The sequence below is a fragment of the Salmo salar genome, chromosome 03, assembly GCF_965601325.2.
Source record: "Salmo salar chromosome 03, fSalSal1, whole genome shotgun sequence".
NCBI classification, from domain to species: Eukaryota; Metazoa; Chordata; class Actinopteri; order Salmoniformes; family Salmonidae; genus Salmo; species Salmo salar.
Genome location: NC_138293.1, coordinates 62,965,657 through 62,991,473, shown reverse-complemented (window position 1 = coordinate 62,991,473; position 25,817 = coordinate 62,965,657). Strand labels below are relative to the sequence as shown.

At 44.1% G+C, this 25,817-nt stretch overlaps 1 protein-coding gene and 1 non-coding gene across 2 annotated transcripts in view; both read left to right on the top strand.

Moving 5' to 3' along the window:
- Window positions 1-25,817, top strand: part of LOC106601024 (inactive phospholipase C-like protein 2) — an 83,259-nt gene that overhangs the window by 4,116 nt on the left and 53,326 nt on the right. The gene's annotated exons all lie outside the window — the stretch shown is intronic.
- trnaa-ugc (transfer RNA alanine (anticodon UGC)) lies at window positions 3,816-3,891 on the top strand. The gene has a single exon. It is a non-coding gene; the product is annotated as a tRNA-Ala (tRNA).

Sequence of the window (25,817 nt, the reverse complement as noted above, 5' to 3'; positions counted from 1 at the left end):
TAATAACAGATGTTCTACAGACCCTTAACCACAGGGCTTTGTGGTCACAGAGCTAGCTGTTGGGACCTACCATATAGCCTAACTGCATGGCACCACACCCCTCCCCTCCCTCTCTTCACCAACTCCTCACCCCCCAGTCCCCAGTCATGTCACTGAGGGGCAGGTCATCAGCTCATCCTGTCATTTATTAAACCCCTTTCCCCTTTATTAACCCAGTGTGTCCTACTTCTGGTTGGCTAACAGTCTGGTTAACAGTAATTCAGCTCGCTATCCTGTGCCAGTCCTGATCACATGGCTCTATAATACATTAGTCAAGCACTCAGAGAGTGTGAGATTAGTTCTCTATGTGACTCTCTCTCTCTCTCTCTCTCTCTCCTTCTCTCTATCTCTCTCTTTGATAGAGAGAGATATGTGTCTGTTATAGAGATAGAGAGGGGATATTTTTAAAATAGATGGCGACATTGTACAATGATGTTTTAATGAATGTTTTGGATAGGCGGCATCGGAAGAACTCTGATGTGAGTGCAGCAGTCTTACTTACTCCTTTAAATCTGGGTCATATCTAAATCCAGCTCCAGTCGTATTTAAGGAAAGAGATGATTCTAGGTTATACATATAGAAAGGAATCTCATTCTCAATTGAGCATAGACTCTGAGGTGCGTCGGTCAAACCATTCCCCCTGTTCTGGTGGTGTGGTGGGGGAAATTCCGTTCTAGACCTTTACCCAATAACCACTCCTTGGCTTTGGATGAAACCCCACCCCCACCCCCCTCCGGTCATTAAATACATAAAGCCCTTACAAGTGTTCCCAGATGTCTCATAGTCTTTATCTGATAGTTCGGCAGTGCCAGAAATTCCCACGAGCCCCTGATTGATCCCTTTCCCGCCAATGCTGCCCTGGGCAAACATGGAATTCTATCCCCCAACGTTGAATCCTGGGATTTACTTCATCCACACCAGGATCGGAGAAGCACCGAACTCAGTCAGATCCTTCTCAAATAACACTGATTACATCCTGGTGGATCCCATCGGTACCGCTTGGCGTGCGGTAGCAGAGAGAGCAGTCTATGACTTGGGTTGCTGGAGTCTTTAACAATTTCTAGAGCCTTCCTCGGACACTGCCTGGTATAGAGGTATACTAGGCAGTGTCTTCAAATAATATTTTTGCAGGAATCTCCTTGCGAATGATTTTGCAGAAGATTGTATCTCCGCCAGCCAGGGCAACCTGAGCTTTTGCTATCCGAAGATACAATCTTTGGCAAAATCATGGCAGGGAGCTCAGCCCCAGTGATGTACTGGGCCGTACGCACTACCCTCTGTTGCGCCTTGCGGTTGGATGCCAAGCAGTTGCCATACCAAGCGGTGTTGCAGCCAGTCAAGATGCTCTCGATGGTTCTGAGTATTAAAGAACGCAGTTAATGTCTCCACATCTCCATCACTATGATAGACCACCCAGAGACATCATGGAAATGAAGTTGTCACAGTCTCACTCTGGACAGAGGACTATGAGGTGAAGGGGAGGCAAAGGGTGAGGAAGAGGATGGGGGGGTAGATGAAGATGGATTTGGATCACGGCAGAGGGATATGCATGCTCAGTCTTCTGGGACTCTCTTGGCTGTTGATCTCAAAGCAGCCATCTGTGAAACGCACACATTTCAAATACTTTATTTGGATCCAAAATGAAGCATTGAGATGCAAAGGTCCCACATATTGCGTAAGTCATGCATGTGCACAGGCACACCTATCCCAATCCTCCTCTCATCCCAAGTTCAAAAAATCAACACTAACAGCAGGAGACCGAAAGCTCTTGGACATCAAGTTTGATTTTTGGAGGTAAAATGTTATGATAAATGAAAAGTCAATAGCGCGTACTCTTTGTTCAAAGTCCATAATGCTTGAGTCCATATTGTGGATCATGAGCACCAATAGTAGCAAATGCCCATCCTCCTATCCCAGTTGAAAGCACAGTTTGAACAATAAACAGATTTCTCTGACTGGCATTTTCTCAAGCACTTCTTTTGTTGCCAATTCCTTTGAAGACAGATGCCTCATAATATCCAATGTGAGGGTTTCTCGAATATTTTAGTGCATCACAAATAAACTAATCTTAGCCGCTCAAACACACAGAAGCATTTGGTCTCTTTTGTCTGTCCCATATGGGCAGTGAAGCGTCATGCTAAAGATCCCTGTCTGGTCCTAAACTATTTACTGTGGCACCTGGCCAGGGCTTCAGAGCTGAACTCTTGTAACAGTACTGAGGGGGCTCTCCTGAATTTTTTATTACATATCTTTCCTTTATCTGTTTCGTTTGGGGATAATGACTTGTGCTAAGTGAACAGGAACCTCAATCAGCCGTGTGTGAAATTGGGGCCCAGATAAAGAAGAGCTTTTTGAACTGATTTATTTGGACACTGGGATGTGTGGGTAGACGCCTCATCTTAATGTGCCTTACAAAGCAACAGTGATGATGCTGACAGACAGAGGCAGTGGCAGTGGTAGGGTCCTCTGACGTCAGAAGAGCAGCTAGGATATCATTGGATTCTGGAAAAAGTCTGATCAAAATGTCTGTTAAAGTCTCTGAAGTTAGGTCTCAATTTGAATAAAAATGTGTCTGTCTGATGTAAGAAGTGAAGCGGTATTTGGTTTTAGAGTCGTTCACAGGGTGATCTACCGATCTGAGGGTTAATTGCTGCACTCGGGCCATTTGAAATGGAGAAGTAATGATGAGTAGTATTCTGACATTATCCTCTCGATATTTCCCTGGGTCATTTGGGCCACTATGGCGCTGGTGTAATGAATGAATGTGGTGGTATCGCTGCAGTAACAGCCACTCCAACAGTCTCTTGTCATCTGACATGTCATTTGGTGGCCTTTCAGATCTCACTTCCCCTTTCTGACTGAAGTGACTTCCTTTGAATGGATGTCTAACTCTCCTTTTTGTTCTGAGTTTTGACAGAAGGAAAGACATGGAAAACAGAGAGAATAAAAAATATGTCATAAAAAGGATATGGTGGTCGATATGCTGAAGTACAACAATGAAAAGAAACCAAATGTCTTTTCATTATCATTTTAAAACACCAAATATGTATGACAAAGATGAGAATCCGAATTGGGAATCGTCAGAAAGAATTTCGAATCAGGTATTTTTGAGAAGGTTGTCCTCCGGAAGGTTTTGTGACCTCTTAACAGTTTTAGCTTCTTCTCCCAAGGTGTTCATCTCTAGCATTACTTCTGATCAAACAGGGGTTAACTAACCTTTGATGTTTCACCCTCCCCTTCACACACCGTCCTCCATTGCCCTCAGTTGCGTAATGTCAGTGTGTTTGTTGGAATGTTGTCTAGAGATCCAAAATCACTCGAGAGCCCATTCAACGGGGGTCACACCCCCCTCTTTTTCTCTCACCCCTCACCCAAGACTGGCACCTTAAGTATCCAATCCCCCCAGTAAAATGCCGATGGAGGAGGCCTGAAACCCTGAAACTCCATCTTCAGTCTAATCCCACTAACCAGATTTAGGGAATGGAAAATAAACACTTTCTGTTTTAAGGGTTTTTATTCTTTCCCCCTTAATTAAAGTGGTAGAAATGAGAGAATAACCGGTAAAACCACAGTGATTCCTCCTGGATTACCTGATCTGTTTGATTTGGCCAGCAGTGGACAATGTCTACACGTCCACACCACTGCATTCGTATCTCCCTCGTTACTTCCTCTCTACTCCTCCCCTGGTGTTTTCGTTGTTACTAGTACACTGAACAAACCAGCTCTGTACTTCCTTCAGGCAGGATATGGGGAAGGGGGAGAAGGATAGGGGGAAGGGTCCCCTGTGGCTCAGTTGGTAGAGCATGGTGTTTGCAACGCCAGGGTTGTGGGTTCGATTCCCACGGGGGACCAGTACGGGAAAAAAATGAATGAAATGTATGCATTCACTACTGTAAGTCGCTCTGGATAAGAGCGTCTACTAAAAATGTAAGAAAGAGGGGAGAGAATGGGAGTATTCAGTTTCACTCTGTAACAGGAAGTGAGCTCAGCATCAGCTTTTAGATTGTGGTTAGTCACGGTGCAGCACACATCGGCTAGTCGAGCGTTATTAGCGCTAGCCACCGAAACAAAGGAAAATTACCTCAGCAGTCAGCAATGTGGGCCAGATATATTCTTGAACTCTGCTACACTACAAACATACTGTAGTAGTCTGAGACATACTGAAAGCCAATCATAATTGAGAGGTAAATCCTTCACAACTACAATGAGCTGAGAAAAAACGTAATAATATAACGCCTTAACTAACCATAACAGGAAGGAGGAAGTGAGGTCGCTGACCTTGGTCCCTCTTGACCCTGTGTTTGAGTTTCCGTGTGGAGAGTCAGGAGCCAGGGGATGATAAGCAGTGAGGGAGGGAGGTGAGTGTTAGAGGGTAGAGAGGTCTGTATCTCTACCTCTACCCAGGCCTCTACCCAGTTCTCCAGTGACAGGGTCATTCTGATGGGCCCACAGTCCAGCCTGCCTAGTTCACAGAGTGGCAATTATAGTGCTCTCGTGCCCTGACACTGTCAGAGAGGACACTGCTCTAGTCAAGCTTAATAAACGTGTGTGTGTGTGTGTGTGTGTGTGTGTGTGTGTGTGTCTGCATGTTACAGAGTGTGTGTTTGTATAAGGGAGAGCTGAGAGTGTGACTTTGACATTACACACTGTCATAATGTGTTTTGCACATAACACATTGCAGCGCGGACACTTTGCCCCTGGTTAAATACAGTGATTCTGCAAGTGTGTGTTCGTCGCTTGGAACAGAGCAAGAGAGTGGAGGTGTAAACTGTCCTATAGATCAGGGACCCGTAGCTCTGCTGGTGCTGTGCTGCTTGTCTCTCTGTGCCTTCTCTGCTGCTGAGTTTTAAGAGTTGTTTCTGGGTTGCCTCTCCCGCCACGTGGCCTCGTTTTGTTCAGTTCCTCTATCCCCACACAGTGCTAAAACCCCAGTCCACAGACCTACACCAGTCAGCAGCCTATTTATAGGCTGTGGTGGGATTGTCTGCCCTACAATAATGAGCACATATCTTTCATTTGTTCTTAGCCAACCAACCAGCCCAATGTTTTGAATCAAGCCGAATGTCCTCAACCAAGTCCAACGTTGTCAACCAAGTCCCTGTGTATCTTTGTGGCTGTGAAGTGAAATGTGATGGGGTTAGTGTACCATCCTGCTGTAGTCTATAGATCACAGGGGCCCTCATAGGGAGGGGCCCATCATGCAGAGGGCACACACAGTCAGTCAGTCTATTCCAGCACTTGTGTATTGACCCGTGTGGTTGATGATTGGCAGGCCAGATCGTGCCAGCCACTCACAGATGGTGCCACGGCTTGCCTTGGCACCGATGGCATAGGATGAGGAGGAAGAACGGTGGCTTTAAGTATAGGAGGTGTGTGTGCTTGTGTGCTCAGTCACGTGTTTCTTTAGGACATTCGTTGTCTTTCGTTAAGTGTGTGTGTGTATGTGTGTGTTTGTTTTGAGTGTGTCTGTCTTTCTGGCTGTGTGTAGAGTGTCATCTGAAATGGAATTTGTCAAGCGAGCAGACAGCAATTTTTCTCAACAAGGGGAAAATTCCCCGTCCTCTGTGACAGTCGATTTAGAAACAGAAAATGATCCGTTTGTTTCTTTGTGATGGATTAATTATATGTCTCTTTCCAATTTAACACTTCCCTTTGGACTTGGAGTGTACATGTATGTTCGTTTGCACGTACGTGCGTGTGTTCGTCTGTGCGCATGTGTGAGAGAGAATGAGCAACATAGAAAAGGCGATCTGTGTACACTGGGTGGAAAAAGTACCCAATTGTCATACTTGAGTAAAAGTAAAGATGCCTTAATAGAAAATGACTCAAGTAAAAGTGAAAGTCTACCAGTAAAATACTACTTGAGTAAAAGTCTAAAAGTATTTGGTTTTAAATATACTTAAGTATCAAAAGTAAATGTAATTGCAAAAATATACTTAAGTATCAAACGTAAAAGTATAAATAATTTCCCATTCCGAACATTAAGGAAACCCAACGGTTTTAAGACAGCCAGGGGCACACTCCAACACTCAGACATCATTTACAAACAAAGCATTTGTGTTTAGTGAGTCCTCCAGATCAGAGGCAGTAGATGACCAGGGATGTTCTCTTGAGAAGTGCGTGAATTGGACCCTTTTCCTGTCCTGCTAATCATTCAAAATGTAATGTGTCCTTTTGGGTGTCAGGGAAAATGTATGGAGTAAAAAGTACATTATTTTCTTTAGTAAAAATGTAAATAGTAAATTTAGATACTCCAAAAAACTACTTAAGTAAAACTACTTTATAGTACTACTTATGTACTTTACACCACTCTCTGTGTGTGACGTGTCTGCTTGTGTTTGAGCATTAAAGTCTGTCACTGTGTGTGTGTATTTGTGTCCGTGTCAGTATCGAGAGAGAGAGAGAGAGAGAGACACTCTTGCGATGGTCACTGCATGTGTCAGTCAGTGTCTCAGAGAGGGAGATGGAGAGGGGGAGAGAGGAGGTGGAAAGGGGGAGAGAGGAGGTGGAAAGGGGGAGAGAGAAGGAGGTGGAAAGGGGGAGAGAGAAGGAGATGGAAAGGGGGAGAGAGAAGGAGATGGAGATGGGGGAGAGGGAGATGGAGGGAGGGAGATGGAGAGGGGGAGAGAGAAGGAGGTGGAAAGGGGGAGAGAGATGGAGAGGGGGAGATAGATGGAGAGAGTAAAAGCAGTGTTTGCTACGTTTGTAATTTGATACTGAGACTGAGCAGTAGCTTGAGACCCAGCGCTGAGAGGAGAGCAGCAGAGGGTAGAAGGAGAGAGCTGTACTGCAGTACTCACACAAACGCGTCTCTCTGTACCACCAGAAAGTGCTATGGGGACATGCAGAGGAGAAGCTGATCTTGTCTTAGTTTAACCAATGAACTGATGTCTATTTATTTGTGTTTTTTTTGTGCATTGATAAAAAGACTGGCAGGTGAATGATTAAATGGATGCCACTAAGTTGATCATCATTGCTTTACCTGTTGATTTGGATAAAATGAGCAGAAAGGGACATGCAGTACAGCGTGTCATAATCCTATCAGACACCCATCAGGACAAACCTTAATACGGCGACCCAGTTTAGAACGGCAGAGTGTTAGATAGGGACACGGATGAACCCTTTTAGAACCCTTTTAGATGGAATCAAAATGGTTCTGCAGGTCAGGGAGAGAGGGAGGGAGGGATGAAGGGGGTGCAGTGGACTGTATCAGAAGCCAAGGACAGAAGGAATCCAATTGTGTGTGTTAGAGGTTGCTGGATTGATGGAATTGGGCCTGGGATTGGGGTTGGGGTTGGTCTAATGGATCAGGATGTGTGTGTGTGTGTGTGTGTGTGCGCATTTGTCCATGCTGCGTGTGTGTGTTTGCGAACATGTCCATGTGTTTATATGTGTTGGGTGTTAGACATGGTTGTCGCTAAGGGCTCAGACACACCGAGAGTACTTAGCACCTCTGAACAGAGTGCGCACCGACTCTACATTGCGTGAAAATGTTGGCAGTCGGACGTCTACACTGGGTGGTCCCTAAAACACAGCAGACGGATGCTCGATCCACGTTCGGGGTAATGTGTGTGAGCCTTAAGACATGGTCTTAGTACAAGGTGTGTGTGTGTGGGTGTGTGAGGGTGATTATGCAAGGGATTGGCCGGAGATGACTGAGGAAGTAACCCATGCTGTGCCAGCGGTAAGGGGATAACAGATGGATCAATGCCTGCTACAAGACTGCTCTGTGGAGTGTTAGAACACGGATGGCGGTAGAGCGAGACAAAGGAAGAGAGATACAGGGCAGAAGGAGGTGGAAAGAGCTTGACCGAGGGAGAGGAACCACATTGATAAATGGATAGAGAGAAAGTGCTAACCATTATAACTTCTCATCACCCAAAGCGGTTGGGTAATGATAACCCTGTGTCTAATGTGTAGCTGTGTGTTTAGGCTTCTGCCCCAATTGGGTCTTTCTATAAATAATGGAGCCAATGTGTGACATTGTGAGAAAAAAAAATCTAAATGGTTTGAAAGAATATATATAAATGTCATGCAGTTCCACATGAATGAAAGTGAATACATGCAAATTGGCCCATAACTCCAGCTATACAACAACATAGGTCTAGGACTATACATCCTTTAAGCAGGGTTCATTTTTATAAAAATAAATGTTTCACCTTTTATTTAACTAGGCAAGCCAGTTAAGAACAATGATGCCCTACCAAAAGACAAAATGGCTGCTGCGGGGACGGGGGCTGGGATTAAAAATAACTGCAAATAATAAATACAAATATAGGACAAAACACACATCCCGACAAGAGACAACACAACACTACATAAAGAGAGACCTAAGACAACAACATAGCAAGGCAGCAACACCTGACAACACAGAATGTTAGCAACACAACATGACAACAACATGGTAGAAACACAACATGACAGCAGCACAACATGGTAGCAGCACAAAACATGGTACAAACATTATTGGGCACAGACAACAACACAAAGGGCAAGAAGGTAAAGACAACAATACATCATACAGACATTGACTATTGAAATTCAAGGACTTTCACTTAAATGTTTTTAATTATTTTAGGCCTTGCCAATGTATTGATATTCAAACTATTATTACTTTCTAAAATATGTGAAAATAATGTTTTAAATCAATGTGGGAATTTTATTGAATATCGTTCTGATCCTCTTAAGGGAATGACATAAAAAAACAAGATTATTATCAATGACTAGTCAACAGCTGTAACAAGTTGTCCAGTGTAGGAAATCCTCACTGGTCCCCTAGTTTATAGAAAGACCCAACTTCACCAGGGCTCGGTACTCTATTGGGAAAGTGGACTGCCTGTCCTTTTTTATGTTTCCAGGAAGCCTTTTTCACAGCCTGTTTCCAGGAAAACAGAGGGACCAGGGTTGTGATCATTTCCATTTCAGTTCAGGGAATTCCACAGTTACGGAATTAAACTGAGACGCTGATTTTTCACTTTAAAATGTATGCCAAACAAAGCCATTGATTTCAAAGTTTAACAAACCAAAGAACTCTATACACAATAATTACTTTGAAAAATGTACACAGTAAATAATAATAAAATACATTTACTGGAAATCTGTGCATTTGCAAAGTTTGGTAACAGAATTACAGTAATCTCCCTCAGTTTTATTACTATTTTTTTTAACCCACTTTTTGTGATATCCAATTGATAGTTATAGTCTTGTCCCATCGCTGCAACTCCCCTACGGACACAGGAATGCTCACTTAACCCAGAAGCCAGCCGCACCAATGTGTCAGAGGAAACACTGTTCAACTGGCGACCGTTCTCAGCTTGCAGGTGCCTGGCCCGCCACAAGGAGTCGCTAGAGGGCGATGGGACAAGAAAATCCAGGCCGGCCAAACCCTCCCCTAACTTGGACAGCACTGGGCCAGTTGTGTGCTTCCTCATAGGTCTCCCAGTCTCAGCCAGCTGTGACACAGCCTGGGCTCAAACCCAGGGCTGTAGTGACGACTCCAGCACTGCGATGCAGTGCCTTAGACCACTGCGCCACTCGGGAGGCCCTATTTCATTATTTTTACAAACTTTGTATCTGCACAGTTCTACATGTAAGTGTGTTTTGTAACATATTATGTGGAAAATTAAAAGTAGTCCTTGTGCATCGTGGTTTGTTAAACGTTAAAATCAATGATTTTTGTTTGGTGTACATTTTAAAGTAAAAAGATCTGCTGAGTCTCAGCATAATTCCGTTACTGTGGAATTGCCGTTTAGTCAATTCAGGTAGTAAACTGAAATTACAATTTCAATTACAAATTTGTCTCATAGAAAAGTATTGAGTAAAATTGGAATGTGAGCTTAGTTCCTGAAGTGACTCACTTGAGCTGGAATTGACATCAACCCTGCCAAGAACATTTGGAAAGTCCCAGTAAACTGTGTATTGCCTGTAGAAGTCCTTGTCAACTTGCCTGATGACTAAACAGAATTCTTCCACTGCTCTGTGTTTGTTACATACTTCAGTCTGAGACTGCCATTGTTGAAGTCGTTTGTGGAGACATCAAAATGAGGGGTGTTGTACAAAACAAAGTCATCAGCAATTGGATCATCTCTAACCAATTAGAGTATCAAAGCCAATGACACATTTTCTAAACTCCACTTTACCCACGTGTGTTCTGCCTCTGGCCCAAGTCATCGGTTTCTGGGACCAATCAGAACGGTTAGAATGTGTTTGCGTTCTAGAAATCGTCAGGGAGGTACTCCGATCAGCACTAATTGGGGAGAATAAACTAACGTTTGTGAGGGTAGCGTTTGGCCAGAGCAAGGACTTTGGGTAGCCAGGCAACTTGTCAACAACCCTACTACTAGGGCTGTGACGATACCAGTGTCGCAATATTTACTTTCCATTGCAAAGACGAAAGCATGAAGTAGGCAAAACTCTTGGATCCTTTAAAAACCTGCTTTATGTCAAATGATGTGTGCTGTAGCTTGGAAAATTAAAAGATGTGACTCTGGTTGACAACATTATGACTGTTTTCCTAAGGAATTTGTGTCCGCTTCGTGCTTTGTTTACTTGCCACGATACTAATGAGTATCGCGATACTGGCATGGTCCAGGCCCTACCTACTACCTATGTAAAGAATGTTGCGTTGTCAAGACAAGTTGAGCCAGTTCCAATTTAAGCACCAGGTCATGGACTGAACGTGTTATAAAGGGTTTGTCATGAAATCGGGCAGATGTGTGTGTGAGGCTGACAGCATTAGGTCATCAGTCACAGGGATCAAGAGGGTGTGTGTGCGTGTGTGTTCTGGTAGAGACGCGGAGATGTCAACCATAACAGCACTGTTATGGTTGACATCGCTGCGTCTCTACCAGAACACTGTCATCTTAGAGTAACTTTCATGATTAAAATCATCAAAAAATGTTTTGGGCTTAGTTATAGTGAAACATGTCAATTCTGGGCTTGATTTTGGTATATTTGAGTCTTTGAGGTAAATCTCGCTCTTGTTGCCCGTAGTGGTTCAACTCTGCCATTGAAATTGTGATGTGGAGGCACCTTGAGAAGTAGCCTCTACATCAGGTTTTATTTGGACCCCCAAGTTTTCTCAATAATAATAATAAAAAAATAGTGTGTGTGTGTGTGTGTGTGTGTGTGTGTGTGTGTGTGTATATATATAAGGAAATCAGCTCAAGATTATTTTATGCATAATAAAGAGACATGTGATCGTAAGCAAGGTTTGAAATGATTATGTTTTAGTCAAACATTATATCTGTTTGGGCTTCTTGCAGTCAATTTGCAGTCTACAAATTATTTGTAATTATGTTCCAGGTCCCTGAACATCCGCTCAAGGAAACATGGGCCCGCCCTGAATCTAGTTCCCTGCTCTATGTCATCTCAAGGGAGGGGTTCAGTATGAAATACACCCCCTTCTAGATGTGCTGGGTGGTACCACCTCAAGGCTTACTCAAAAAGCAGGTGACAGCGTACCTTATTGGGCAATGGTCTTGGTAAATGCAGTGTTCTAATATATATTTGCATGATGCTTCATTGACTAGGCTACTGACGTTACACACAATTCAGAAGGCAGTAAGGCACATTTTCGCATATGACCAAATTCAATGTTTTTGCTTACCGTTTCACACACATCAATGTGCTTTTACGAAGAAAAAATAAACATGTAGGGTATGAGGATTATATGTTTTTATTCGTAGCGACATCCATCGTAACAAGAGCCATCGTAGCTTCATCCATCGTAGCTTCATCCATCGTAGCTTCATCCATCGTAGCTTCATCCATCGTAGCTTCATCCATCGTAGCTACATCCATCGTAGCTACATCCATCGTAACAAGATCCATCGTAGCTACATCCATCGTAACAAGATCCATCGTAGCTACATCCATCGTAACAAGATCCATCGTAGCTACATCCATCGTAACAAGATCCATCGTAGCTACATCCATCGTAACAAGATCCATCGTAGCTACATCCATCGTAACAAGATCCATCGTAGCTACATCCATCGTAACAAGATCCATCGTAGCTACATCCATCGTAACAAGATCCATCGTAGCTACATCCATCGTAACAAGATCCATCGTAGCTACATCATCGTAGCTTTATCCATCGTAACTATATCATCGTAGCTTTATCCATCGTAGCTACATCCATCGTAACAAGATCCATCGTAGCTACATCATCGTAGTTTTATCCATCGTAACTATATCATCGTAGCTTTATCCATCGTAGCTACATCCATCGTAACAAGATCCATCGTAGCTACATCCATCGTAGCTTTATCCATCGTAACTATATCATCGTAGCTTTATCCATCGTAGCTACATCCATCGTAACAAGATCCATCGTAGCTACATCCATCGTAGCTTTAGCCATCGTAACTATATCATCGTAGCTTTATCCATCGTAGCTACATCCATCGTAACAAGATCCATTGTAGCTACATCCATCGTAACAAGATCCATCCTAGCTACATCCATCGTAGCTTTATCCATCGTAACTATATCATCGTAGCTTTATCCATTGTAGCTACATCCATCGTAACAAGATCCATTGTAGCTACATCCATCGTAACAAGATCCATTGTAGCTACATCCATCGTAACAAGATCCATCGTAGCTTTATCCATCGTAGCTACATCCATCGTAACAATAGATGACGATGGTGGTCATGTCAACACTTTGGATTTTTTCCTAACCCGTGCCCACAATATCCAAGACCAATCTGTGAGTTAAGTTGACCACTGGAAAAAGAGCTCCTGTGTAAATACTGCCATGCAGGTTAGATTGAATTGAGCCCCTAATCTTTATTTTCAAGGAGTTGCACTTTTAGTGAGAAAGTGTTGGGATCAGGTATAACTACATTTACCCACCTCCATTTGTATTTTTTTAAGGGGTTGGGCAAAGACTGAAATTGGGGTTGACAGTAAGACTTTAAAGGAACCCTGCCTGCTGTGAGGAAAAGTAGATGTCCCAGATGAGAGAAGAGACAGAGTGTGATGGGGGATAGGAGGAAAAGGTTCGGCGAAAGGAAGAGAGGGATTCTGTTTGTGTGTGTTTTGTTTTGTGTGTTTATGTTTGCGTTTGGAAATCTGTTTCCCTGCCAGTATCCACTTCCTCCTGTGCTTTGTTTTGCAGTGTTTATCAAAGTCACACGCTTTCCCGCTCCTTCACCCTTCAATGCTGTACCAGATTTCTCCTAGTGTTTTCCATCCCAATTAATGGCCTACTCCTCTCTCTCTCTCCGTCTCCAAATGACTCACGATCAGCACCTTGAATCAATTTATTTTTACTGAGAGTATCTGAGTGTCTGAGTGAGAGTGAGCGAGTGAGTGTGTGCGTGCTGTGGACCAGCAAGGAACGGTTGAGGTTGAAGTGACCTGTTAGTTTATGTAACGGCTGTTGTGGGTGTTGATTGTGTGATTGTGATTGGCCCAGATAGCGGCACTTGAGAGTGGCCCATTCAACGTCAGCCTCACCACCCTCTCCCTCTGTCTCTTTCTTTCTCTCCATCTGTCCCCCAAACCCAGAGTTCAACAGGGTGTGACAAAATGACCTTATTATCCCAAAGCCAGTGACTAATTGAGGGCCTGGTTCTCTGCAGCCTCAGAGAGGAGTGGAGAGTAGGGGAGGGAAGAATTGGGGAGAGTAAAGGAGAGGAGAGAAGAGTAGAGAAAGGGAGAATAAAGGAGGGGGGAGGAGATAAAGGGAGAATAAATTAGGGGAGGGCAGAGACAAAGGGAGATGGAAGGAGTGGAGAGGAGAGGGGAGGCAAAACAAAACAAGCTGGCACAGATCCAAACCCTCCAGACCTGTGAGGCGGCCATTTTAGACCTACTAGAGGCCGTACAGTTATTTACCGTGGTGTGTGTGTGTGTGTGTGTGTGTGTGTGCACGCTCACAGGACTGCTTTAGATGGGCAAAGACTAGCGGCGTGGTGGGAGAATGTCGAGTAGGGGTTCAGGGAACCAAGATGCCCTATAAGGGTGGACCAGGGGACCAGCACTGTAAGGCTTAACCAGCCGTTTTCTCTTGTTTTCCACCCAGCTGACTGTTTCCCTGCTTCTCTCTATCGGTAGTTTATTAACATTCATGCTGTAGAAAGCCATGTTGCACACTGGAATTGATTGAATTCGCTCACAGGGTCCCGATGAGAAAGGACAGTAATTTCCTGGTGCCACACTGTGTCAGTGAGTGTGTGTGTGTGTGCAAGCTCGCTCGCTTGCGTGTATGTGTGTGTGTTTGTATGTGTGTGTGCATGCGTGCATGTACGTGTGTGTGAAGGGGACACAGGTGTGTGTTTACCCACCTGTCTGTCTGTGTTTGTGTGCCTCCCGGCTGTGAGGAAGGGACGTTGTCAGGGCCGCCTGAAAGTGGGGATTGTGGGAAAGCGTTGTGTGGCTGTGACAATGCAGTCCCCTGCGGAGCCACCACTCTCTTACCTGCCACTTCTGCTCTAGAGAGGGCCCTTGTGTGTGTGTGTGTGTGTGTGTGTATTAAATTAGTATGCTACTCTTGTATGCTGTGCATGTATTTTTCTTTCTGTCTGAAGGTATTTGTGTGTGTGTGCGTGCCTGTATTAAATTAGTATGCTACTCTTGTATGCTGTGAATGTATTTTATTTTGTCTGAAGGTATTTGTGTGTGTCTGTGTGTGTCTGTGTGTGCTCGCTCTACTATGGATGTGCCCTGAAACCTAAAACCAATACAGTATGTGTTAAGGCTCTTTCCATTTCTTCTCTAGTAATGACTGGAAACTCTCTGGAGAACTTTCAACAAGCCTAACTGCACCAAACTATCCATTAATTACAGGGCCACAGAGAGGCTAGCTGGTCAATGGTATTGAACCCGTATACCAAAAGTAATAACAGGAGAGAGACTTATAGGCTGTTCTAAATAAACCAGTTCCAACACAATATGTAAAAGCAGTGTTTATTTTTACTGTCCGTCATGAAACCCTTCGATACATGTAACCTGCTGACAGTAAGGCCGCTGGTGGAGGCTGGAGGGTCGTTCATCATACCCCCCCCCTTTCTGAATATGGGGAGGGAGGGAGCAGCTCTCCTCTCCTGTATTTCATCTGTCTCATTTCCCTGTTGATTGCCTCTCCTCTACCTCTCTTCTCTCATTCTCTCCATCCAGCCCCATGCATCTCCGATGGGGCCAATTATCTAGTCCTGTACATTACTATTTCAGCCCTGTGACAGGTAGAGGAACTGAAGGGGGAGGGGCGTACGCCCTCTGAGGGTGACACAGGGTGGAGGGAAGATGGAGGTGAGAGAGTGGTGTAAGATGGAGGGGGGTTGGAGGGTGGTAAGACAGAGGGGTTGACATGGGTGGGGCGGCGTTTCCTGTCTCATCTCTTGGAGGTTAGAGAATGCTCTTTGAACCATAATGTTTTAAATCACACCTCCTAGATGTTCTAAGAAACATTGTATCTCTGTGGATTAGGTTAGGTAAGTGTTCCTGTCGCCTGCGCCGCATTGTCTCACATTGTCATATTGTCTCTCTCTGTTGAATCACATTCTTAATGCTTAGAAGGTACATTTTCTCTTTTTAAGATATTTCTGTGTGTGTGTGTGTGTGTGTGTGTGTGTGTGAGAGAGAGAATCTGCTCATCTCTGGTATCTACTATCTCAGATCCACCATCTCCTATCACCTCTGAATATCCCTGCTTGGAGATATTTCCAAGTCTACATGTACGTTCCATTTCAAAAGGTTGACATTTTTGTCGCCCTGCATGGCACGACACGGAGCTAGCAGCAGGGCTCTGAGAGGGAGAGTGCAAGTGAAGTAGGAGCATGCAAGGAAATAAGAGGAAGGGAGGTAGAGAGAGGGGAGGAAAGGGAAAACGGATGGAGGGGGAAAGAAAGCAGGCGAACGGGGAGCGTCAGGAATGCCGCAGTGACCTGTTGCCACAAGAAAAGGGCAACCAGTGGAGCCCAAACACCTTTATAAATACAACCAGACAATGTTTATCTGTTGATTTATTTTCCCTTCCCATTCATACTACAACTATTAGCACACTGTTACAACACTGTACATAGCTAATAGTATAACATTTGTGTGTGTGTAGTGTTTACTGTTTATTTCTGATTGCTTATTTCACTTTTGTTCTTCACTTATATTTCCCATGCAAGGAGGGAGGGAGGGAGGGAGGGAGGGAGGGAGAGACGCTTGGGTTCGTGGAGAGATACAGAGTGTTGCAGTGTTGTGAAAGGAAGTGAGGGACTGAGGGCGACGTCAAGGTAGAAGAGAGAATGAGGTAAGGAGATACATGTAAGATAGTATATTCCAGGGAGAGGGGATGGAGGGACAGAGGAGGAGAGGAAAAAGGAGGCGGAGGGAGGTTATGTAGTGGTCAGTTTAAGATTGGGCAGGTGCCAAATTAGATTAAGAGGTAACTGCAGAGCAATCGGATTACAAGCTAGTTTATCAAATGCTGATGCCAGTGTACCGGAGTGGAACACAGGCAGAGCTGACCTGCATGCCATGGGAGTCGTTAATACACACATACAAGCGCGCACACACACATTTCATGCATGTACGCACACAACACGCATGTGTGCACATTGCACACACACACACACATGATTGGACACACACACGCATGTAAGAACACACACACACACACCCCCACTTCAGCTAACCAGCCTCCCCCTCCTTTTTTCAGCTAACCTTGTTATTCTCTTTTGTCTGCACTTGAGCTTGTCCTTGTAATAAAATGTCCCCCTCCCTCTTCTCCTCAGTAGTTTCCCTTCCCTCCTGCACCCCTGTTCAGCTCCACAGGAGACGCGTGTGTGTGTGTGTGTGTGTGTGGTGTGTGTGTGTGTGTGTGTGTGTGTGTGTGTGTGTGTGTGTGTGTGTGTGTGTGTGTGTGTGTGTGTGTGTGTGTGTGTGTGTGTGTGTGCGTGGAGACGAGAGAGAGGATCACATTTCCCAGAGCAATCGCTGCCGACGCGATATATGAGCCGTGCAGTTATCAGGCATGAGCATCTTCAGTGCAGCCTGCAGATGCCTCTAGACCTCACAGTATTGATCTGACTCTGACAGGACGTGTGATGTCATATCCTGATGCATGAACATGTTTGTGTGCAGTCACTTGTGTTTTCTATGTTTGATCTCCATGTTGGGGCTGTCATGCATGTACACTAGTTAGTACACTAGCCTGTTGCGTATGCTTCATTGAGTGTTTACACTAAAGAGTCTGGTGGGATTCCAGGTGCCAAATGGCTTGGCTCAGCTCAGTCCCCTGAGGTGTGACTACCTCTCTGTTGAGTCTCTATGAGAGGGAGACTAATGCTAGGATATAGTGCATCTGTACCGATGGAGAGCTTAGCTTAGCGACTTTTATTACTGTTGATCTGATGTAGCTTTATGTGGGGTTTCAGCGTAGGATTTAATGTGGCTTTTCAGAGTAGCTGTCAAAATGTTTGTTTATATAGGAACTGTACGGTATAACATGGGTTTCAATGCACATCTTACCTACTGGGCACCGGCGTCAATTCAACGTCTATTCCAAGTTGGTTCAATGTAATTTCATTGGAATAACGTGGAAACAACTTTGATTCAACCAGTGTGCCCAGGGGGTAGTGACTACCTCTCCATGTAGCTCTTATAGGGATCATAGTCCTCCTCAGCACAGCAGATGAACATGGTATTTGGCCATCTAGACCTTCTGTACTATCTCTGTCCTCACATCCAGGCCTGATTGGCTGATCTGGTGGCTTGGCTGAAGGCCTTGGATTGGTAGCACAGGGAGACAGGCTGTCCATTGGACCAGATGGAGAACGGAGGGTAGTCGGTGTACTGGAGTGTTTTTCATGGCTCCTGACTCTAAAGCCTGTTCCCATGCTGGCTACTGCTCCTGGCTGGGGTTAATGCTATCTCCTGTCCCTGTGGTGGTGGTATTGGAACAGGCTCAGCCTCAGCTGTGGAGATTATCTGGACTGTCTGCCCATGACATCAGACCAGGTTCTTCGTTTCAGGAAATGTGTGAAGTTGCCTGGATGTACGGAGCTATGGAAGGCTTCACAATGTAACATCATTCTGGCTCCATCATACTTGATTTCAGGCAGTAAGGTATTGACAAATGGTGACAGACAGTAAGTGTCATCTTTCTGTCTCAGAGATTTGTCCGGTTTTCTAACGTTTGCTGTCTGACGTGAAGGCGTGACGGACGGCAAGGGAAAGAGGAAGTGCACGAGGCCTAGTTTTTACTTTAAAAACAACATTAAAAGGAAGCATTTGAGGGTGAACACCAGCTGAATAGTGCTGAGTCAACGGATCGGCGGAAAATCAGCTGTGTGTGTGTGTGTGTGTGTGTGTGTGTGTGTGTGTGTGTGTGTGTGTGTGTGTGTGTGTGGCGTGTAGGGAACAGCTGTGAGCTAATGCTTCACAGGGTTTTCTGTGGGTGGTTAGGTTTTTGGGCAGGTTGCTGGGCAGACTGGTGTCTAACAGTCGGAGAGGGGCTGTAAGTGCAAGTGTCTTGTGTGTTTATTGACTTTGTTAAATCCTCATATAGAAACTGGAATGTGGATGACTTATGCATCCAGTGTGCTGACTCAGCACTATTCGTACTACTCAGAGGTCCGAGAGACCTCACATCCCCCTCACATCATAATAAACAGACTTAATGTGAGGTCAGCAGCTCCACTCCTTATGCCTCACTGTCCTCGCACTGCCTTATATCCCCTACATCTCCCCTTCAACACTGCAGACAGATGTCCTTGAGGAGAGACTATGTTCCAGTCAGCAGCTATACACTCCGAGCTCTCACAACTTCAGTCCCTATGCTGAAAATAATATATTTACTTACATGTCATTTCAAAACATCGACATATATTTGTATATTTTGTAATACATGGGCATATTACAAAATGGTCCGTTTTCATATATTTCTACATATATGTTTATTTATTGAAATATATGGGGCTCTCACAACTTCAGTCCCCGTAGAATCCCGTTACTTATGGTCACCATCATGTCTAACCTTGTGTTCAACGTGACGACTCAACACGGTGACTCATGCTACCGTGCTGACTGAAACGACATACCAAGCCTGTTTGTTGCTTCTTCTCAGTGAGAGATGGATGCTCTTCACCCTTATCGCCATGGCAATGAGAGTGGGACGTACTGAACTGGATCCTTCACTGACATGCATCAGTGCTCCTGCTCTTCCTACTGACGGTGAATGCCCTGACCTGTAACTGTTACACAACAGGTTTTAGAGTCCAGATCAATGTCTGTCCACTCTGATTCTAAAAGCATTGTCACACTAGTCTAATTGAATGGCGTACTCCAAAGGTATTTCGTTGAACATTAAAATGTGACCTTACTGCCTGGATCTTTAGATCCACCACCTCTCGACCTGCTCAGTGGCAAAAAAATATGTTTATTGTTCTATAGGTGCTGCTGACCTTGTGTAGGTATGAATTAACAAATGAAAAACATCAAGATGCTGGGCAACCTAACCATCACCTCAACCTTCCACCTTCCACCCTTTTTCAATTAATGAGGTACCGAATAGATTTAGTGAACTTTCATCTTTTAGTCCATTATTCTCTCATATTCAGCTGACAAATCTTATTCAGACATTATGTTTGTTTCTTGTGAAGACTAAGATAGATATACTTACTGCCATGAAATAAAATGACTTATATTTCTGCATCATTAGCTCAATGTGAAAGGGAGGATATATTTCGTTTTTTTGTCCTTTATTGCGGTTGCAGTGTTCCTCTAGTTCTCTCTCTCTGTCAGCAAATACGTGCAGAGTACAAAGTGTACACTACTGTATTCCCTTACCCATCTGCTGCTGTGTTCTACAGCTGTAGACCTTGACCATGGTTGTGCTGGGAGAATGGAAGTGGATTATAGCCTCCTCCGTGAGAGTGTAGGTGGAGACGTGCCAACACTCACTTTGATATCGAGCCAATCGTTCATTAAGCCATGTTGTAGATATTGTATGTGGAAACTCTCATGGTTCATTAGAGCCCAGTCCACATCCCAGTAATCTGATACTGGCTAGTGTGTCTTGAACCCTCACATTAGCTCTTCTAGACCAATAACATCGCTCTGAGACTGTTAGTCTAATAATTATGTCCATAGATGTTCAACCACAAGCAATCAGCGGTGTTGTGTTTTTGACAGTGGTTTGTGCTGCCCCCACGGCAACATATGACAGAATGGAATATCTATCCATTATTCCAAGTACTGTGTACTTTATTAGCCATTGATTAGTGTCACTGGATCTCACCAACACAAGCCGGCGCCCAATCAATTCCTTGCTTTTCCACTGACAGAAAGCCAAAGTCATCATCACTTCGAAAAGAGAGGGAAATATCTCTCCTTTCCCTTCACCAGTCTTTCATTTGCAATTGAATTTAAAGCGCAGGGGAAAATGATATAATTTTAATGGGGATCTCAGGTGCTTGTAGTTCTGCATAGCTGTTGTCTCTGTGTGACTCTAGTTAGTGTATCTAAACTAGGTGTTAGCCGCGTGACCGGAGCTGGTGCAGCGTGCAGCATTGACAACCAGTGGGAGAGCATCAGTTGTTCACAGAGTTTACTCACAGACGTCAGAGGGTCCAAATGGAGCACAACCACAACCGTTCCACAAGTTAGATGTTGAAAATCCCTTTAAAGGGACCACCGTAAAGTGAATGAACCCACAGAATCTCGACATCAAATCTTTGCGTCAGTGTCTCCAACACAAGGCCTGACTCTATTTTTATGCGAGGAACTCTTTGTGGCATAACACAATAAAGTGAACGACGATACGTAGAGCTATCTTTCTCCCCATCTCTTCCCCTGTGCATGTCTATCTCAGTACATCACTCCCGTTTCCAGCCTTTTTCCTGGGCTGTGCCCAGTAATGTAGTGATACGGCTGGTCTAAGAATGTAGAGTGTGTGTAACGCTGTAATAGGATGTAAATGGATTTCCCATGCCAGGGCTTGGAAGGCTACGGGAAGAAAGGCTTCCATGCAGAGGGAGATCAGTCAGGCCCTTTGTCCACACTGAGAATGGATACCTACCTACCTGGGATACAGATCTGCATGCTCATTTGATTCAGCTGCGTTCGTATTCGCCACATAGGGCTAATGGGGTAGACTGGAGTTAGGTAGGGGCCAGATAAGAGATATTAAGGGACCAGTCAGTCGCGTGTATAGTGGGAAGACAGATGATTCTCGAAGAATATAACCCCAAAAATGCCCCATAAGCATAGTTCAACTGTCGTACCCCATGAGCATGCCTTGTTATTGTTTCTACTGCTGATTGCCGCTCGAGTCAGGACAGTGATTTATAAATTATATTGGGGAAAGGGGACACCCCTGTATTAGGGACAGGGGGATCTCACAATGACAGGGCAGACTTTATTCAGACTAAATAATGGCTGACTATAATGGATAAATAATGGCTGTCCAGTGGATATACTTGTACATCGAGCTGCCTTACGCTACAGAAACAGGCCCTATGGCCATTGCACACGTCTTACTTGAGTAAGTAATGACCGAAATCTCATTAACTCCATGGCACAATGTTGCTTATTTGCTTTTGAATTAACTGTAATAAACAGTCCAGAGTTTAGCTGGCAGAGCCAGATTAGCATTCTCTGAAGGCTTTATGTCTCTAACAGCTATACCTCGTGGTGTGCAGGCAGGCAGCCAGCACGGTATCTGAAAACGGTATCCAAACTCTATTAGTCTGTGATAAATGGTTTTAGAATTCACCGCTTTCAGTGACAGAACGCATTATTATTTATAAGAATGAAATTCAATACTGCCGTGTCACCTCCCAATATTATTATTTTTTTTTTAGCTCGTTCCCTGTCACTGTATCATTTGTCAGCATATAATTTACCTGCTATCTATCTGAGACAGGTTGATGAGTGAAAAGCAGAACGTGGCTACGCTGAGCTAAGTCGTAAAAAGGTCATTAGCGCTGTATGAATTCACTCATATGCCAGCAAATCGGCAGTTGATAGTTATCTTGTTTCAAAAGCAATCATCTGACATTTGATAGACATTGACATTTAGCCCATCAAAGTAAAGTGAGACTCGAGATAGAGGTTAAGGTGCTATAGCAGGTGTTTGCCTAAAGGTTCTGAAACGGTGTAAGGAGATTTCCTGACCATGCAACCCCACCAGTTATAGTCTAGAACGAGGGTGAGTTTTTTTTCCTCTGTGGCCTGAAGTTTTTCTTGGTCAGGTAATGTGGTTAGGAATAATCTGCCGGCCCAATGAGATAATACTGAATGAGAACAAGGTAATGTATTCTAGAAAGCACACTGGACTAAAGGAGTCTGTAGTTTGTCCTCTGTGGTGCAGCCTGATTCGCTGGCCGTGTCCGAATACCCAAATTAGCATACTACATACAACATACTTAAACTGCATACTATTTCCTCATCATCACATACTATTTACTCATCATCACAAGCTATGTACTCATCATCACATACTATGTACTCATCATCACATACTATGTACTCATCATCACATACTATGTACTCAACATCACATACTATGTACTCAACATCACATACTATTTAGCACGTAAAGTTTAGTAAAACGTATGCAGTATGCCACGGCCGCAACTCAGTAGCGGCTCCAGATTGCCTGAGTTGGTAGGGAGGGGCCCTATGTGGGTGGTTTTTTTCAATATTCAATAGACATGCATCGCATTAATAACCAGCCTTATAATAGCTCATTTACAATTTAATGAATTTCTCTAAACTCTGAATAGAATAGGAATGGAGTTATAGGTCTACTCAGGCTGGTTATAGGCAGACTATCACATTCGACCCATACCATAGTGGACCAGATAGCACATCTATCCTATTTAAAAAGGACTGAAGACAGAAACCGATAATTTGGTTCCATTTCAACATATTTATTAGTGAAACCAAAGTGCTGTAACATACAGTATATGAATGAAATCAAATAGTCTAGTACACACATCAAAACATTTCAAATGTTCAAATCAAAAGGCTATTGTACATAAAAACGTGGTCAGTCAGGCGCATCGCCAATTCAGAACCACTGGACAGCAGCATAATAAACTAAAACACTGATCAAATTCAGAACCACTGGACAGCAGCATAATAAACTAAAACACTGATCAAATTCAGAACCACTGGACAGCAGCATAATAAACTAAAACACTGATCAAATTCAGAACCACTGGACAGCAGCATAATAAACTAAAACACTGATCAAATTCAGAACCACTGGACAGCAGCATAATAAACTAAAACACTGATCAAATTCAGAACCACTGGACAGCAGCATAATAAACTAAAACACTGATCAAATTCAGAACCACTGGACAGCAGCATAATAAACTAAAACACTGATCAAATTCAGAACCACTGGACAGCAGCATAATAAACTAAAACACTGATCAAATTCAGAACCACTGGACAGCAGCATAATAAACTAAAGCACTGATCATTGGGACTGAGATCAGAATGACCTGTAAGGCTTGAAGCATAAATACAAAAATGTAATAGGTCGACACATTTAGAAATCAAAAGATGGTTAACTATTTATTTTTAAAGCTCTGATGAAGGCCAAGAAACACTTTTTAGTGAGAAAACAGTAATCCATTTTGGGAGAAAACATTTTGATAATGTTAAAGGAGAACAAAAACTACTTAGCCACATTTAAACACCACAGCAGAAGCTTTGGGCATCTTCCCAATTAAGTAGTCTTGTTTTGAATAGAACTAGGGCCTATCACTCGCAGCCAACCTCTTCCAATGCATTGTGGAGAAGTGTGCATCGAATTCTACTAGATGAAGAGCCGAAATGAGTCTGACATCCGGGCATTTAATGTATACTCGGTTTTCAAAATGTGGCATACTATTAAACTAGATTTTTTCCTTATATTCAAATGGCCTACTGTTCAGGACTCAAGTATGGGTATTGGGCCACTGTATACAGAGATGTTTTACTGTGTTTTTCCTGTTGAAGGTGAATCCCTTGCTGCGTGCTCTCAGACTCATTAATACGTCTGCTGTCTGAAGACAATCTTACAGGATTAGACCAATTGCTGCTTTTTTCTCTCCCTTGTGTTTGATCAGATTAGCTCAGTCATGTGTGTGTGGGGAGAGTATGCGCTTCAGTATGCCATCTCATCCTTCGGGTGTCCTCTCTGTCCTTCCTGTGAGAGAGTGAGAGAGTGAGAGAGAGAGAGAGAGAGACTCTTGTTCTCTGTCCCCCCTTTTATCATCCCTCCCAACGTTTTTGAAATGTTTGTCTGGCGTTATCATCTCCCTGCAATGTTCTCTCCTACCTGTGCCAGTATTGGGACGACGTTTCCCTTGTCCATAATTACTTTAGTAAATCAGGGTGATGGCCACGGTGGCGCGTGCTAAATCACACACAGCCCCACATTGGCAAAATGACACAGGGGCTGCCAATTCCTCTGCCCCAATGATTAAAGAAGGTCCAGTAGCCTAAACACACTAGATTGATAAGAAGAAGAGATGGTGGCTGTATTTACTCCCAGTGAATATAGTGCTACTTTCTGAAGACATGGCTGATTGGAAGAAGAGCGAAATGACAATATTTCTGCTGGGCCGCAAGGGGACTTTCAGCCTATTTGCAGGATGAAGAGGGGGAAAATGACTGCAGATATTTCTTCTGGATTAAAGAGGACCCCGGGCCTGTAGAATTCCCTCCCTGCAGGCAGTAGACAGACATGCTGACTGTGGAGTGTAGGCTGCTACAAGTACTGTACGGGTTGGAGAGTTCACTAAGCCAGAGGAAACACCATTCATTTCCCAAGCAGAGACTGTCTAAAACAAGTCTGAGCTCCCTACACTCAAAACACTATTGATTTCTGTTGTTCACTTAGACGTTTCTTAATTGTTCAGTACTGAACACACATATTAGTTTTGGTTGAATAATTAATGGAAACATGTTTATCTTTGAGTCTAGCAATATCTCTGTTGTTGAGCTTTAATTTAAGAGATATTCCAATCAGGGATGTGGAGTTTGAGTGACATGGTTAATTTATGTGATTAATAATGCTTTGTAGTGATGAGGATTTGTTTGTGTTCCGAGTGTGTGCCTGCCTACGCCCTCGCTCCCCCAGTCCCGCCGTCCTCCCCCCCCGTCAGCGGCCCTGCTCCTGGTCCACCCTCCACGCTGTTGAACACCCACACACACATAACACGGGTGGTCTTTCAAAGCATACCCTCCACAAATAAAGCCTGTCGTTGTTGAAGCCATCAAGTACTGTACACTGTTCTCCCTCTTGAAACAAACAAAACAAATGCCTTATGTGGTCCCATGAGATCTATGAGTAATGCAGTGTGTGTGTGTGTGTGTGTGTGTGTGTGTGTGGCGCGCGTGTCCTTTTATTCATGCTTTTGAAATATTGTAGGTTCAAGTTCACACGTATTTTTAAGTAATTTTTCCTCCTTTATCTTTGTCTCCTATCTTTTCCAAACCGCCTCTTTCATTTTCTCTCACTGCAGTACCGCTCTCTCTCTTTCTCTCCCCATCTCTCTTCTCGCTCTCTCTCTCACACACACTCCTCTCAAGGGTGTGATGCATACAGGGTGTGGTGGTCAGGGAGGCAGGGAAACGGAACGGTCTGAGGCCCACAGGAGAGAGACAGGGCTGGAGCGGGGTAGGGAGGGCAGGGTAGAGTAGGGTAGGGGGCCAACGGTGTCCCTCAATCCCGGCTATCACCAGGCAACAGCAGTGTTAGCGCCCCCGTGGAGAACCCTAATGACAGGGAGTAGAGAGGGACCAGCCCGGGCAGGTCCTCCCATAAACATC